Consider the following 16,868-nt stretch of genomic DNA (forward strand, 5'->3'; position numbering starts at 1 on the left):
CAACCTGGATAAAGCTCATGCTTTGCCTCTTCCATGATTTCTTTATATAAGTTACCACCAAAGCCATGGCTTGCTGCAGTGTGCAAATCTTGAATCAACCCCTGAACTCCCCGTGCACTATCTTCTATGACATCTTTAGCTTGTCCTTCGTCATCAAGTGTTGCCTGGTCATTTCCCTCCCATGACATATCTTCAGGTACAACAGTGAGTTCTCCATCATCATCTTGTTCAACATCATCATCTCCCTCTCCATGGTCAATCCACCTTGTATAGGACCTAGACATACCATTGATTTCGATATCCTCTTGTACCTCATCTTGGCTGTTTTCTATTTGGTTCAGGCATTTTTGGCATGGGAACTTGATTTTCTCATATGCACTATATCTACTTCTGACATGTTCCATGAATTGTGCAACACCAGACAAATAGGGTGTAGTAAATGGGGCACTGTTATAAATCGAGCTTCTATCCATCTCGACCTGGGCGGCGCTGCTGCTGGTGGGGGGGGATAGCTCCACTGCCTCTCGTTGTATGAATTTCTCGAGTCCTTCAATCAGAAGACGCTCAAATACACTATGGTGCTCCTACTTCTTGTCTTTGTACCCGTATCAGTGCTAAAACAAGCTAATGTTAGGGGAGGTTTTGCTGTTGATTCCATATACTGAAGCTTAAAAATCCCTACAGCTTAAACTTTGCAACTATTTAAAACCGTAAGGTTAATCTTGCATGTACCATTTAATTTGCAAACGTATCATGACCGTGCTTTAGCGCTTTTTTTCTGCAGTTCACAGGTGCCTGACTTTTCCTAGCCATACTCGCTGTTGTACTGTACCTACTGAAACTGGACTCTTGATTCTTTGGGGGTTTTTTTTCTGCCTCTATTTTCTCCTCTTTTATGTTGCTGCAAACAAAAAGTCCGTGTGGAAGATGTTTGAACTTAAGCTCTTATATATTGGAAGATGTCTGATGACACTGTCATGATTATCGATTTGGAATCAACCTTAGTGTATGTTCTGTGTGTATACATGTCCATGTGGTATTGAATCACTAACTGAATGTCTTCATTACAAGAATTGCTTTACCTGTGCATTGGTTGGTACATCAATTAACCAGTTTTATGAATACAAAATCTGCTTTGTTTGAAGGTATGATCCACCATAGGCAACCACGTCCCACTTTTCGACCCTTGTTGCGTATTAATCATCTGAAGCAAAAACTAAAGCATGGTCTACCCAACACCAAGTAGACAAGTATATGAACTACTATCAGCATTTGTGATGGAATTATACAAGAATATCAACAGGACAACATCATTTTTTTTGTTCTAATAACAAAAGAGGACGGGTAGCATCATTACCCACTAAAATATTCCAGAGATCTGCTGAGAAGCTTCATGTACTGAAACTTTGCCTCTGTACTTTCAGCTTTTCTTCACCACGGGTGGCCGGCGCTGCTGCTGCTGGTGGGGGGGGGGGGGCGACGGCAGCAGGTGGCGTGCCCGGCCAGGCTCCACCACGGGTGGCCGGCGCGGCACGAGCGAGGGAGCAGCTAATTAGCCTTGAGTGCTGGCACGAGCAAATTAGCCAGGCTCCAGCTGGGGTGGACGGCCAGGCTCCAGCTGTGGTCGCCGGCCAGGCTGCCTCTGGGGGGCGCCGAGGCTGCTGATGGGGGGGGGAGGGGGCCGGCGCTGCTGCAGGTGGCTTGGCCGGCCAGGCTCCAGCTAATTAGCCTTGAGTGCCATGTGGTCCAAAGTTTCAATGACATGCGGGCCCAGCATGCTCATTAGCCTCCCATGTGGTGCAAACATCAATTCTTTTTTGATCTATGGCAAAAACTTCTAACAAGTTTTTCTCCCACATGCTAGCTCCAAATCTGATGTTTTTTTCCTAAAATTTTCTAAAATCATGATCTATCAATGTATAGCGTTGATTTTGGCTCCATCATCATGTGTCAAAGTTTGAACAAATCAAAAGTTGAATATAAAAAAATTACAACTTTACACCACATTTTGAAACTCCAAATGATTTCAGCTAAAAAAATCACAAACATCAAAGTTGAACAACTCATCAAGACCTGCATTTTTTGTATTGGTCATTTGTTCATCCGAGAAAGTGGTAGTAACTTAGTTCATAAATTTTACATTCTCTCTTAGAGTTTCATGAAGTATAAGTGAGAGATGTAATTTATGTGAACAAAGTTATTGTCACTTTGTCGGATGAACAAATGACCAAAACAAAAATTGTAGGTCTTGATGAGTTGTGCAACCTTTGTGTTCATCACTTTTTAATTTGAAATTATTTAGTACCCCAAATTTTTGTTAGAAGTTTGAATATTTGAAATTCAAATTTCAAACTATCAAAACAAAGTCATACGAAGAAATAACCAAAACCAAATTGATAGATCTCGACGCGTTGTACAACTTTGTTTCAGACATTGTTTGCATTTTCAATCGTTTATTAGCCAAAAAAATCCATTTGAAGTCCTAATACTACTAAAACGGTCACTGACATAGTGGATCCACTGCGCAGGACCAAAATGCGGCCAATTTTTCAAAGCTGCACCTCACACTCCCGCATTGATTCGCTCGCCGACACATGGGCCCCACCACGCCTCCCGCTCAAGGCATCCAAGTCCCCCCCCCCCCCCCCCCCCCCCCCCCCCCCCGCGGCCTTACCCTCTTGCCCGCGGGTCAGACCAAGGGGAAATCCCCAATCTCCTTCTCCTCCCTCCACTCGCTCGCCACCGCTCCGCTCGCCACTCACCGCCCGCCACCACTCCGCTGCCACCACCCCGCGCGCCGCAACTCTGCCGCCACCACCCCGCCCGCCACGACAAGCAAGCCGTCCCTGACCTGACCCGGACCCGTGCGCCTCCCCGCAGACGGCGGCAGAGCCGCCTCCTTGCCCTCTCGCCATCGGCCGGCGACGGTGGCTGCTTCCCCGAGCCAGTAGGTGCTGGCTTCTACCTCCGACGTTCCCCTCCCCTTCCTCTGGTTTGTACCTCCGCCGTTCCCCTTCGTCTTCCTGGTAGCTCTTCATGTTCCTGTGGATCTGACATTTCCCTCGTGAATCCACACGGCTCAGATCGGGTGGTAGATCTGGTTGGGCTAGTCGCGGTCCCAAGCAGCTGCCGATCGAGCTAGTCCGCGGCTACGCGCTGCCGCCGGGGGCTTACGGCGTCAGTTCTGGTTAGGAAAACGCCGCGCACGAACTGAGCTACTAGTGTGTTTCAGGTATGCGCAAGACACGTTAGTTGCTATCCCCAATTCTACTGCCAAATAAAACAACTTTTTTTTTACATCATATAGCTCATATCAGTTTGTTCACGTATCATAGATCACAACAATTTTTCCGCAGCTCACAGTTGGCTCAAACTGACCCTTTACCAAAAAGAATATAGTAGCTTTTTTCTGTACTTAGCACACTTTTATTACTATCAAATATATTCATACACCATACAGCGGTTTGTTTCAATTTATCTTTGGATGCATGCTACTCTAACTCATGTGGACACGACCGTACCGGATGTTTAGAGATTTATAAATCATCGTGTCATGCATTGCAGTTTGTTCTAGAATTATACTCTGAGTCATGCCTAAACACTTAACTCTAAGGGCATGTGAGAGGGTGGCGGATCATGGAAATGCTTTTGTATTTCACTTTGTTTTGGAATCAGGCTCGCTCTCCATCGTATTTGGACATACTACTCTAATTTATACAGGCACAAGAGAGACTGAATCCGTCAAATCGTCATCAGACAGTTCTGAGTGATAAAGGGCAAAGAATCCTTTTTCTTTTTTTTTTCTTTTTTGAGAGAAGAATCCTTTCTTTGTTTAATATTTGGTAGTAGAGAGAGAGAAAGGTACTGCACCAGGTTGTGATAAGTCTAGACTTACCATTTACCAAGACCAACATGATCCTTGTAAGATTAGTCTTACAAGGATATATCATCTACAAAGCTCAAGATGAATAATAATGTGCTCAGTTCGTGCTGCATTTTGTTTCATTTTGGATTCAGTTTGCTGAGAAGCAGTGGCTCACGATATTAGCTCCATTTTGTTTCATTTACAATTTCAATGGTTTGACTAACTATTAGACTGCTCCTTTTGGTTCGTTTACAATTTCTCTACTGATCTGTTAGGTTTTTTTCAACTCTTTTACAGAAACTGAATCCAGTTTCTTCTCTTTCTACGTTTGGTCGTAATAAGTAATACAAGAAATGACAAAAATCAAGTACGAGCAGGAAAGGGATGCGAATGTAAAGGCTATTCAGGAGGTTTTTAAGTCTTTCGGTATTGCGGTGTTAGCTCAGACTGTTAGTGATGTTTTTTCAAAACAGAAAGGGGGCAAAGGGAAGAGACTAGTATCTGACAATCCAGAATCTGACACTGAGTATGATCCTTCATCTGACATTGATAACCAATCTGACAGCGATGATAATTCTGATGATGACCTCAATAATGAGGTCAATACTGAGGTGAGATGGATTACTTGGACAATTAACAAGTTTCTGGTCTCTCCATTTGAAACATATATACTTCATTGTAGTTAATTAATCTACTTGACACTTCTTTCATAATTAATAAGATGCATTTTTCTCTTGTCAGGAAAGACCAATGGTTCCAGGAACTCGCCCGCAGCAGAAGAAGCAAAAGGTGGCAACAATGGCGGCTGCGAACCAACAGCCACCGCGCACGCCAACCAGAATCACTAGGCAAAGTGCAGCCATGCCTTCACCTGCAGGCCGTCCACCGCCTAGGCCAAGACATCCCTTGCCTCCTAAGAACACTTTGAAAGCCAACCCAAAACCAAATGACATTTCCAGTAGCAACCAACTGCAAGGCCACCTCACTACAAGCGGCAGCCACACCATAGAAACTACTGACACAGTGCCTACTCCTCCAAGAGTCACCAGGACCAGTCCAGCCATGTCTTCACCTATTCCAAACACACAGCCTAGTCCTCCTAGATACACCAGGAAAAGTGTAGCCATGCCTACGCCTGGTGCAAACACAGTACCTAGTCCTCCTAGATTCACCAGGACCAGTGCAGCCATGTTTGCGCCTGGTGCAAACACAATACCTAGTCCTCCTAGATTCACCAGGTCTAGTGCAGCCATGTCTTCGCCTGGTGCAAACACTAAGCATAGTACTCCTAGAGCCACTGCTACCCTATCTCAGCAACCTACTCCCACAACTAGTGTTAACCAAGCAGTTCCTGCAGACACCTCACCAGGTGGACAGAGCTCTAGGCAAAGCAATGACATCAATGAGTCAGCTGAGCAATTTGATGCTGCTAATTCTGAGGGTCATACATATGAAGGAGAACCAAGAGATGACTTAGTTCCAGGTAAACAATACGAGTTTCTAAGCATTTGTTTCTCCATTCATTATCTACAATTGTTACTGCTTCAATAACACAATTTGATCACTATTTGCCAATGAAGCGCCCCCAAAGAATGTCCGCAAGAAAACCATGGGTCATGGCTTAGAGAAGATGCTAAATAGAGGAAAGAAGCTGGCTATCCAAGTGGCTGAAGGGAAGAAAAGACCTGATGTCCCACTTCAGGCAGCGAAGCTAGCATCAAAAACTGGTGTTGCCCTTAGAGACAACATGCCCATCTACACATCATGGAAGCTTTATGACAATGATGCGGGAAAGGCAGAAGTAAAAAAAAAGTGCTTGACAAAGTGGCGGTGAGATAGCTATTTCACTCCTCCAAATACTCTCTTGCATTACTCTACTCCCATGTGAAAAAATTGTATCTAATAAATGATTTGTGTGGCTTCAGTCAAGGTTGGATGTGGATGTTAAGAATGAGGCACCAAGTAAAGTTGCATGCACTGATATCATTAAGAGGGGAGTAAGGAAGACGAGGTATCACCTGAAAAAGAAGTACTTCGATAAGTCACTGACAGAAGAACAGCTGCTGGCCAAGCAACCTCCACCTAAAATGAAGAAAGAGGAATGGACCAAGCTGGTAGAGTACTGGTGTGACCCAAAGAATCAGGTCCATGCCTGAATTATCTGCTTTTGTTAATATGCAATGCAAAGTGTGCATGTGAATGACAACTCTGTATTGCATGTGGTGAAGGAAAAATGTGCTAAGAATAAAGTAAACCGAGCCCAAGTGCAGCTTCATCAAAGGACGGGAGCTAGGTCCCATATTGCCCATCGATACAGCCTGGTACGGATACTATGTCTTTTGTACATTTGTAGCTTAGTAATTACCATGTGCCTTTGAACTGTCAAGTTAGCACGTGCTCTAATTATTTCTGAGATGAGCTCCCATGTTCATAATATTTGTGCTGTGCCGAGTGAGCTATAATCAATAGGTGTTTAGGCTCCAATTCTTTTATGGTGACCATTTGAAACTAAAATCTGCAAGAGGAATTGCTATGTCATCAGAGATGATCATCATCAGTAGTAGGTGTTGTTTAGGCCAAGTTATTATTCTTGATCTGTCCAGGTTGCATTGATGCATGTTCCTGTGTTGTTTTTCTTGAACTGTCAGTAATTAGTTGACTTTGCTAGTGATTGTATTTGTTGTTGGCATAAAAAATCTAGAGGCAAATACTGAGGCAAATACTTGTATGATCTGTAGTGCATACATATTTTGGCATCTTGCTGTTGGCATGTACAAATAATCTATGGCTAATCTTATATCCCAAGTTTGTAACATGCTGCAGAGGACTAAGTACAACAACATGGAGCCAGATGCTATTGATTTCTTTGGGGAATGTATGAGTTGTCCCCAAAATGGTCATACTCCTCTTGCAAATGAAATATATGTAAGTTACAAAATCAATGGATACATGCATGTATTGCACTCAAGTAAATGCCTGGTTGAACACTGTTGTATGGCCTTGTTATTAAGTGGATTCATTTTATGTAGGAACAAATGGTTGTAGAGAAGGAAAGAGAGCCAGAAGAAGAAGAACAAAAGTCTCCCTCCAAGATTGTTGCTGACTGTCTCAGCCAGATTAGCCATTCATCCACCTTCCTTCTTAACATTGGTGTCCCTCGACCATCAAAGACTGGCCGGTCCACATCGACAGCCGCACAAGCACGCCTGTAAGCTCAGTTTGAGGATACACTCCAAGCAGAAAGAGAGGAAGCTGCTAGGAAGCAGGAAGAGTTGCAAGCACAACTTCAAGCTCAACAAGCTGCACTTGAAGAAAACCAAAGTTTGCTGCGTCAGACCTAAGAGGAAGTGAAGGGGATGCATACCAAGTTTGAAGAGACTAATGCACTGCTACGAGCTGTCCTAAAACTTCAGAAAGATTGAGGTAGGTATGAATGCTGTGTCTGAGGATGATGCCTTTGCCTAAGCTTTTGCTACCTTGCTAGAACTTACTCTATGGTTGGAACTTTGTCAGAACTCAGAACTATGTGCAATCTGTTTGTATGTTTGAACCTTTGTGGTGGAACCTCTGTATGTTTGAACCTCTTGTGGTGGAACATGCCTGATGGAACCTGGAACTATGTGGTGGAACAAGTGTGCTGGAACATGCAGAACCACTGTCTTCTGGTCTTGAATTTATGTGTATGCATGGTGGCTTGACTGAATTGTGTATGATTTATGACTTGTGATGAGAATGTTGTGGATGATGGCTTGGCTGATATATATGTGTATTATGCTTTTATGAGCTGTGATGAAAGATCAGTTTGTCGTCACTGAATATGGCTGCCACGCTCATCATGATTGAGAGGACAATTTGTGATGCCATACAGTCGTCTCAAAATGTCTCTAAATACCATACAAAACAAGACAAAATCCAGGCGTCACAAAATCCATATACTTATATATGACATTTTTGTGTCGTCAAAAAAACTTATCTGAGACTGTCCTCGCATGTACCATTTTTGACGTTTCGTACATTAGGTGACGCGTTGACCGACCAATATGTGACAGTTATAGTCGTCATAAAATATAACAATATGTGACGGAAAGACACAACCGTCACAAAAGGTCGTAACATTTTGTGACGGTTCTCAATATTATCGTCACAAGGTTCATTATGTGACGGTCATTATATGACGAGTGGCATGACACTGCTTTTTTGTCATAAGACACTTTTTATGACCAATTTTGTACTTACCATGACAGTGTGCTTATGTCATACAAACCAATTTTTTTTGTAGTGTTCGGAGTCCGTTCTTAAAACTGGTCTAGTTTTCGCATACGAACTCCGATTTCGACGTTCCATATATCAAAATCGATCAGAAAAAAAATTCGGATCCGTCCATCCCCTGCATTATTGGGGCCAGAATTTTTTATTTTGGTCAAAAACTGGTCACAAGATCCTCTTTTCGTGGTCATAAACTTTTTGTCGATTTTGATCATGTCTTCTAAATTTTCCACAGGCCACGCCTTTCATTTGTTTAAGCTCATATTTTCTGTGGTTACTTCTTTTGTGCTCCTAAGTGAAGGAAAAATATCAAAAAAAATAAAAATAAAAAGTTGAAATTTCCCAAAAAACAACGACAACCCCAAAAAAAATAGAAAAAAAGAGAGGGGCAAAAGAGGATCAATATCTAGAGGAGCACATAGAGAAGGCCAAAGTGATCTATGTTAGCGTGTGCTGTCTGGTTCCTTGTTTGTGTTGCTGTTGCTATCCACCATACTTGTTTTTCACACACCTGTCATCTTGCTATCCACCATACTTGTTTGTCACACACCTGGTACTTGGAACATTTTAGACCAGCAATGAGAACAAGCACTTTGGACTATAATTCAACATTACTTTTTGTTACTGACTTGTGTGCCAAATATACATATTATTCTTTGTGTGTCTTCCAAGATCCACAAACTCTTTAGATCAGTACAAAAAAGGGGCCTTGCAATCTCGATACCACTACCTCACAGGTATCATGAACCAGCCGCCGGTTGTACCGCCCACTACTTGTGTTAGTAAGAACTTTGTAAGAGCTTGGTAAGATGCTTCCACTTGCTATCAAAAGTGACACCACTGCAACCACATAGTCATTTGGTAGGGATAACCTTCACCGTTTGTTCCTATTTTTGTGTTTACAATGGTAGGAGGTGATCAGACTGGAGATAACAGTCCCAAGGATTTAAACGAGTGTGTCAGCCAAGAGCAACTGCAAGCTACTATAGATAATGCCCAAAAAAGGATGACTGAGGCCATCAGGAAGGCCATCACTGACGCACTCATTGAACTCAACATTGGCAACAGCATGGAGAGATTGGACAAACGAATTTCCACGCTAACTGACAAGGTTACTGAGTTGGAAACCTTGGTGGCGGTCAACAACGATGTCTCCGGCAGTAACACCGATGGTCTCTTGCCAGAAGACACGGTGCATGATGCCACTAGAAGCATGGATCGAGCAGCCTTCCGACAAACAAGATTACGACGACGTCTTCGCCGCAACACGACAGGTATGGGTGCTGTCCACCACCATCAAGGTAATAATCACCGTGTGCCCGATGATCCTTATGCTAAGATTAAGTTCACAATACCATCTTTTTTGGGTCATTATGATGCTGAGGGATATCTTGATTGGGAGATGACGGTAGAACAAAAGTTTAGTGCCCACCTTGTGCCTGAGCATCATAGAGTTCGACAAGCTACTAGTGAGTTTAAGGACTTTGCCATTATTTGGTGGAATGGGCTAGCTGCACAGGATGCTTTACCTGGTACATGGGAAGACTTTAAGATAGCTTTGCGTGATCGTTTAGTTCATCCTTCTCATCATAGAGACTGGCGTAAGAAATTGATGCGTTTAGAACAAGGAGAGAAATATGTACAGGTTATTATGGTGAGCTCCAAAAGGGATTGAAGCGATGTAGTGTTGTGGAGGGGAACAAAGATTCCATTTGTCATTTTTATTCGGGTTTGAGGCGCGAGATTCAGGACATTGTTGATTATAAAGAATTTAACACTGTCAACCAGTTGTTTTAGTTTGCTATGCTTGCAGAAAAGGAATTGCAGGGGCGTGAACAGCAGAACACGAGCAAGGTTAGCACCACATACACGCCACGCTCGGCACCATCTTCGGGGCTGACCAAGCCAACCACTTTTTAGGCACCTCCACCAGCGAGCAAGCGACCAGTAGCCTCTAGAGTTACCGCTACACCTAAGGCACCTCCAGCACGACCTTCAAATTCAGGTAAAAATTCTTTGCAGGTGCCTACCAAGAGTGCCTCATCTGTTGCATCGATGGGATGCACTTCGAGCATTCAGTGTCACTGCTGCCATGGCATTGGCCATGTGCAGACGGACTGCCCAAGTCAGCGGGCATACATTGCTATAGAAGATGGTTACATCAGCACCTCTGACATTGAGGATGAAGAAGACCAAGATACACATGAGGAGGACGGTGAAGTCCTTGGTGACGAGGCCATGACGCCTATAGGAGCATCATTGTACAACGGGTGCTCAGCTCACAAGTACAGCAACCTAAGAAGCTACAATGCCATAATTTGTTCCAAATTTTCTTCATCATCAGCAACCGGCGAGCATATGTCATTATTGATGGAGGAAGCTGCAATAATTTGGTGAGTTCTGATTTGGTCAAGAAGCTTGGCTTGACCACACGCCCACACCCACGTCCATACCATATTCAGTGGCTAAATGATTCTAGAAAAAAGCAAAGGTAACACAAACTTACAGAGTTTCATTTTCCATTGGTTCTTATGCTGATTTTGTTGATTATGATGTGGTACCTATGCAAGCCTATTCACTCTTATTGGGTCGTCCTTGGGAACCTGATAATGATGCTACACACCATGGTAGAAGTAATAAATACACTTTTGTGCATAAAGGAAAGAAAATTACTTTAGTACCTTTGACCCCTGCTCAAATTATACAAGCTGATAGAGAACGCGCTACTAGTTTGAATAATGTTCAACCTGAAAATCAGCAAATTGCTAATTCTATTCACCCACCTAAAAAGGATAAGACTACATCTATTTCTAAGGTAGAGAGGATTAAATTGAAGGGTGGTGATATGCTTGCAACAAAATGTGACTTTGCTGAAATTTCTGATGATGATATTTGCTATGCTTTGGTATGCAAACGAGCTATGTTTTTGCTTGATGATATTGTTTGCTCGGTGCCTCCTACTGTCACTAACCTTTTGCAGGAGTATGAGGATATTTTCCAGCTGAGATACCTCCAGGGCTGTCATCTATGAGAGGGATAGAGCATCAAATCGATTTGATTCCGGAAGCAACCTTGCCCAACCGAGCTGCCTATCGAACCAATCATGAGGAGACTAAGGAAATTCTGCGGCAAGTCCAAGACCTTTTGGACCATGGGTATGTACGTGAAAGTCTTAGTCCTTGTGTCGTTCTTGTACTTTTGGTTCCTAAGAAAGATGGAACTTGGCGTATGTGTGTTGATTATAGAGCCATCAATAATATTACTATTTGGTATCGTCATCCTATTCCTAGGTTAGACGACATGCTTGATGAGTTGTGTGGTTCTATAATTTTCACCAAAATTGACTTGTGAAGTGGCTACCATTAAATTAGAATAAAACTTGGAGATGAATGGAAAACTACGTTTAAAACCAAATTCGGGTTGTATGAGTGGTTAGTAATGCCTTTTGGTTTGACAAATGCACCTAGCACTTTCATGCGCTTAATGAATGAGGTTTTAAGAGTTTTTATTGGTCATTTTGTGGTAGTTTACTTTGATGATATATTGATTTACAACAATTCTTTAGATGAACATATGGATCACTTAAATGCTATTTTTAATGCTTTACGTGATGCACATTTATTTGGTAACCTTGAGAAGTGCATCTTTTGCATGGATTGAGTTTCTTTTCTTGGCTATGTTGTAACTCCACAGGGAATTGAGGTGGACGAGATGAAAATTGAAGCCATAAAGAGCTGGCCGGTTCCCGAAACCATCACACAGGTGAGGAGTTTTCTTGGTCTTGCAGGATTCTACCGCTACTTTGTCAAAGATTTTAGCACCATTGCTGCCCCATTGCATGAGTTGACGAAGAAAGGGGTAATGTTTCATTGGGGAATGGTACATGAGGAGTCCTTTGACACTTTGAAGGACAAGCTCACACACGCACCATTGCTGCAACTTCCAAACTTTGGTAAGACTTTTGAGCGAGAATGTGATGCTAGTGGAGTTGGCATTGGGGGTGTTTTGATGCAAGATGGTAAACCCATTGCTTACTTTAGTGAAAAATTGCATGGTGTTGTTCTGAATTATTCCACGTATGATAAGGAATTGTATGCACTTGTCCGTTCTTTAGAGACGTGGCCTCATTATTTGTGGCCTAAAGAATTTGTTATTCATTCTGATCATGAATCACTTAAGTATCTTTGCTCTCAACAAAATCTGAATTGTAGGTATGCTAAATGGGTTGAATTTATTGAATATTTTCCTTATATTATCAAACACAAGAAATGGAAGGATAATGTGATTGTTGATGCTTTGTCTAGATGATATACATTGCTGTCCCAACTTGATTATCGAATTTTTAGTCTTGAATCAATAAAAGAACAATATGCGCTTGATCCTAATTTTAATGATATGTTGATGAATTGTAGAGAGGGACGTACATGGAATAAGTTTATGATCAATGATGGGTTTTTGTTTAGAGCTAACCGCCTATGTATTCCAGTTAGTTCTGTTCATCTTTTGTTGTTGCAGGAGGCTCATAGAGGCAAATTGAGGGGACATTTTGGAGCCAAGAAGACGGAGGAGGTGCTATCCACACATTTATTTTGGCCTAGGATGAGGCGAGATGTAGAATGGTACATGGCTCAGTGCACCACATGTCAAAAAGCTAAGTCGCGGTTGAACCCACATGGTTTGTATATGCCTCTTCCTGTTCCTTCTACTCCTTGGGCTGATATATCTCTGGATTTTGTGTTGGGTTTGCCAAGGACCAAGAGGGGGAGGGATAGTATTTTTGTGGTGGTTGATCATTTTTCTAAGATGGCACATTTTATTTCTTGTCATAAGAGCGACGATGTTGTTCATATTGCTGACATTTTCTTTCAAGAAATCGTTCACTTGCATGGTATGCCTTCTACTATTATTTTAGATCGCGATGCAAAATTCTTGAGTCATTTTTGTCGCACTTTGTGGAATAAATTGGGGACCAAGCTGCTGTTTTCTACAACATGTCATCCTCAAACTGATGGGCAAACTGAGGTAGTGAATCGAACATTGTCCACCATATTGAGAGCAATTTTGAAGCATAATTTGAAGATGTGGGAAGAGTGTTTGCCACATGTGGAGTTTGCATATAATAGGGCAGAACATTCCACCACCAAGGTAAGCCTTTTCAGGTAGTGTATGGTTTTAACCCCACGCTCCTATTGATCTTTTGCCTTTACCTACCACTGAGAGAACACATAGTGATGCTAGAGAGCGTGTTGATTTCATTCATAAGTTGCACGAAACAACTAAAGCAAATATTGAAAGAATGAATGAAAAGTATAGAATTGTTGGTAGTAAAGGTAGAAAAGAAATTAAACTTGAACCGGGTGATTTGGTTTGGTTACATTTGAGGAAAGATAGATTTCCTAAGCTGTGTAAGTCTAAATTAATGCCAAGAGTAGCTGGTCCTTATAAGATAATTGAGAAAATAAATGATAATGCCTACAAACTTGAGTTGCCACCTGAGTTCGGGGTTAGTCCCACCTTTAACATTGCAGATTTGAAGCCTTATTTGGGAGAAGAAGATGAGCTTGAGTCAAGGATGACTCAGTTTCAAGAGGGGGAGGATGATGAGGACATCACTCATTTAGATGTACCTACTGATCCTCCAACCATCATGCAAGGTCCAATGACCCAAGCTCGAATGCGTCAACACAATTTAGAAGTGAGATCGTTCTTAAACGATCCTTTGCATAGTTTTGACAATAGACTACTACCTAATAATGTTATCTTGCTTAGAAACATTGGAGATGGTCATGTGGGACTTAGAGGAAGTGGTGGAGGCGATGATGACCAGCAAGGACGTCCAATAGAAACCGGAGGCCCGGTCCAACATGATTTCGAGTCTGCCTCGGCCTCCAGGACCGGTCTGCCTTAAACTGGTCACCCAGGATGCATCCGGACTCTGTTTTCGACGGTCCACATATGGCTAGAAATCTAATTTGATAAGGAAGCTAATACAAGTGGTGTCACATCAAAAGCCCTTCAGAATCAATAGGAATCATTGAAACAAGTCAGCATCCAGAATCTGCCAGGGTGCTGCGACACCATCTTTTGGTCCGTTGGACCGTGTAACATGTTTGGGCCCATTAGGGGGAGCGTCCAGGGTAGGCAACGATGCTAAGACCTTATAATCAAATGCCACTGCTGTCATTAGGTCTTGTGTTTTGCTTAAATTAATCTGTCAAGAATAGTTTCACCGTTCATCGGTTTGTGAGACCCCAACTTCATGAGATTAATCATTCATCTGCAATTTGGTTGCTTTCTTTCTTGTTCTTGCTTGTGTTCTTCGTTGCATAGGCAGGGATTAGCCTTCTTAGCGAGGTCCACCGGATTCATGTCTTGGTTGATAACCAGAGGAGTTATGGTGCTAAGATTATAGGGTTCGATCTTTCGATCTGAAGCCGGATTGGTGTGTCATTACCCGCCACAACGATAGTTACCTCTACCTGATGGAAGATCAGGACCCCTGTTCCCATTAGAAGTTGCCTACCAGGAATAACTGTCTAGAGTGTAGCAATCAGTATTGGGAGTTTAGGCAATCTCAAGCCAACCGCCGATCTGTCCATGCTCAAGATGCATATCATCATGATAACATAGATCGACGCATAAAAAATGGAAGTGTTCATAATCGGCTTGGAAAAAGAGTTGTTGATCAAAATTGGGCTGATTATGAAGAAGAAAGTAACTAGAGAAAATATATTTGGTAGGAAGGCCAATAGTGTCCAGGAGGTTTGACAAGAAGCCAGAAGAGAAGGGTGCAACGCCTATGGAATAGAGAGTTGGAATAGGCTCAGGCATCCAGTAAACCTCAAGTATGGCGTGTTAAGCAAACAACCGATAGAAAGCAACCATCGCTAATATTCAAATGACTTTTCTATTGCCATCAGAGTTCAGAGCTCTGGCAGATCAAGAAGTTTATTCGGATATCGATGAATCGGAGTATGAAGAGCTAGTTGTCAAGCTGACAGTTATACAACAGGCTATATTTGATAAACCAGTCAAGCATCGACACTTGAAGGCTTTATATGTAAAAGGTTTGGTTGATGGGAAGCCAATGAACAAGATGTTGGTGGATGGAGGTGCCTCTATCAATCTCATGCCTTACACCACTTTTCGTAAGCTTGGCAAGGGACCAGGAGATCTGATTAAGACTGACATGATGCTTAAGGACTTTGGGGGTAATGCGTCCAAGACCCGGGGGGCAATGAACGTCGAACTAACAATCGGGAGTAAGACTCTGCTCACCACATTCTTCATCATCGATGGAAAGGGTCGTATAGTTTGCTCCTTGGTCGTGATTGGATTCATGTGAACCGTTGTGTACCATCGACCATGCATCAGTGTTTGATTCAATGGCATGGAGATGATGTCGAACTAGTTCGCACTAATGAGTCTGTAAGTATCGCAATAGCCGATCCAGTCTTTTGGGAGCTAGGAGACTTCGAATGCTTTCTGGCAAGATATGCGAAGGAGGCTTCATTAAAATCAGCAATGAAAGCCAACAGCCAATGCAAGCAATCGACTCTAAGAGTTTGTTTTGATAAATAATCATGGCTTTGCGTCGGCCGTTGGATTAAGGGGAGTAAGCATTGGTCCTAGAGATAGGCTTAGGCCGACGTATGTGAGCGCTAAGTCAAATCATAAGTGCTATTTAGAGTTGATAGATCTATTAAAGGAAGTTTTGTTTCGCTTAATCAGATGCTTGGCCTAGATTGATCGATCGTTTAACCTTTGGTATGAAAAGTTCTGGTGCAATTTATCAATAGGGATCGACAAAAAATATTTAAAGGGATGTTATCCTAGCATTTGATCAACACTTGGTAGCCGATACCGGAAGGTATCACCTCTAGTTCAAAAAATAAAGATCTTCGAATATATAAAATCCGATACGATATGTATCACCTCCAGAGCGAAAACAAAAACAAAGACATTCATGACACATACAGGGGCATTGCACTAAGATACATTCATAAAAGAATAGAAAGTTTCATTCATTAGTTTGCCCTAAGTACAGACTAATCAAAGACCTTGTTCACCACATCCTGAGCAGATGTGATGTCCACGATGGCCTCTGCCGCTACGACGAATTCTTCCATCAGGTCCTCATGCTCCTCGAGGCCATCACCCATCGAGAATCCAATCTCCATGGCATGGAGCTCGTACCCTGTCTGGACTTGCGCCGCGGTCAGCGCCACCGATGTGCCATGATGAACGCCGTGGAGGGCGATCTCTTGAACGTGGGCCAGGATGTCTTGGAGGCGAGCATGGATGAGGGAACCCTGGGCATTGATGGCGTCCATGGCCGCATTCGCCGCCAGTTGGAGAGACTCCAACTGCGCTGTTAGGGCTTGCATCACAAAAATAGAAAAACTATCAAGATAAAGGCAGTGGAAATCAGAATAGAAGCGTTCAAGGAGCTCATCTTACATGCCACCGTGGCATCAGACTCGGCCAGCCATGCTCAAACAGCACTGGCCTCCTCCTCGACCGCATGAAGGGCTGCTTGGAAGACCCCGAGATGGATCTCAAGCTAGCCATTTTTCTGAGTTGCCTTGGAATAGTGATCCTAGGCCGCCCTACACTCTCAGAAGAAGCATCAGGCATGTCGCCATTGTATGAGTCGGAAGAATCCGATGACACGGCCGGTGTGGAAGATGCAGCGTCAGAGAGCTCACCGGCCCTGGGAAGAGGACGGAGACTGTTA

Source organism: Miscanthus floridulus, chromosome 7, assembly GCF_019320115.1.
Source record: "Miscanthus floridulus cultivar M001 chromosome 7, ASM1932011v1, whole genome shotgun sequence".
NCBI lineage: Eukaryota > Viridiplantae > Streptophyta > Magnoliopsida > Poales > Poaceae > Miscanthus > Miscanthus floridulus.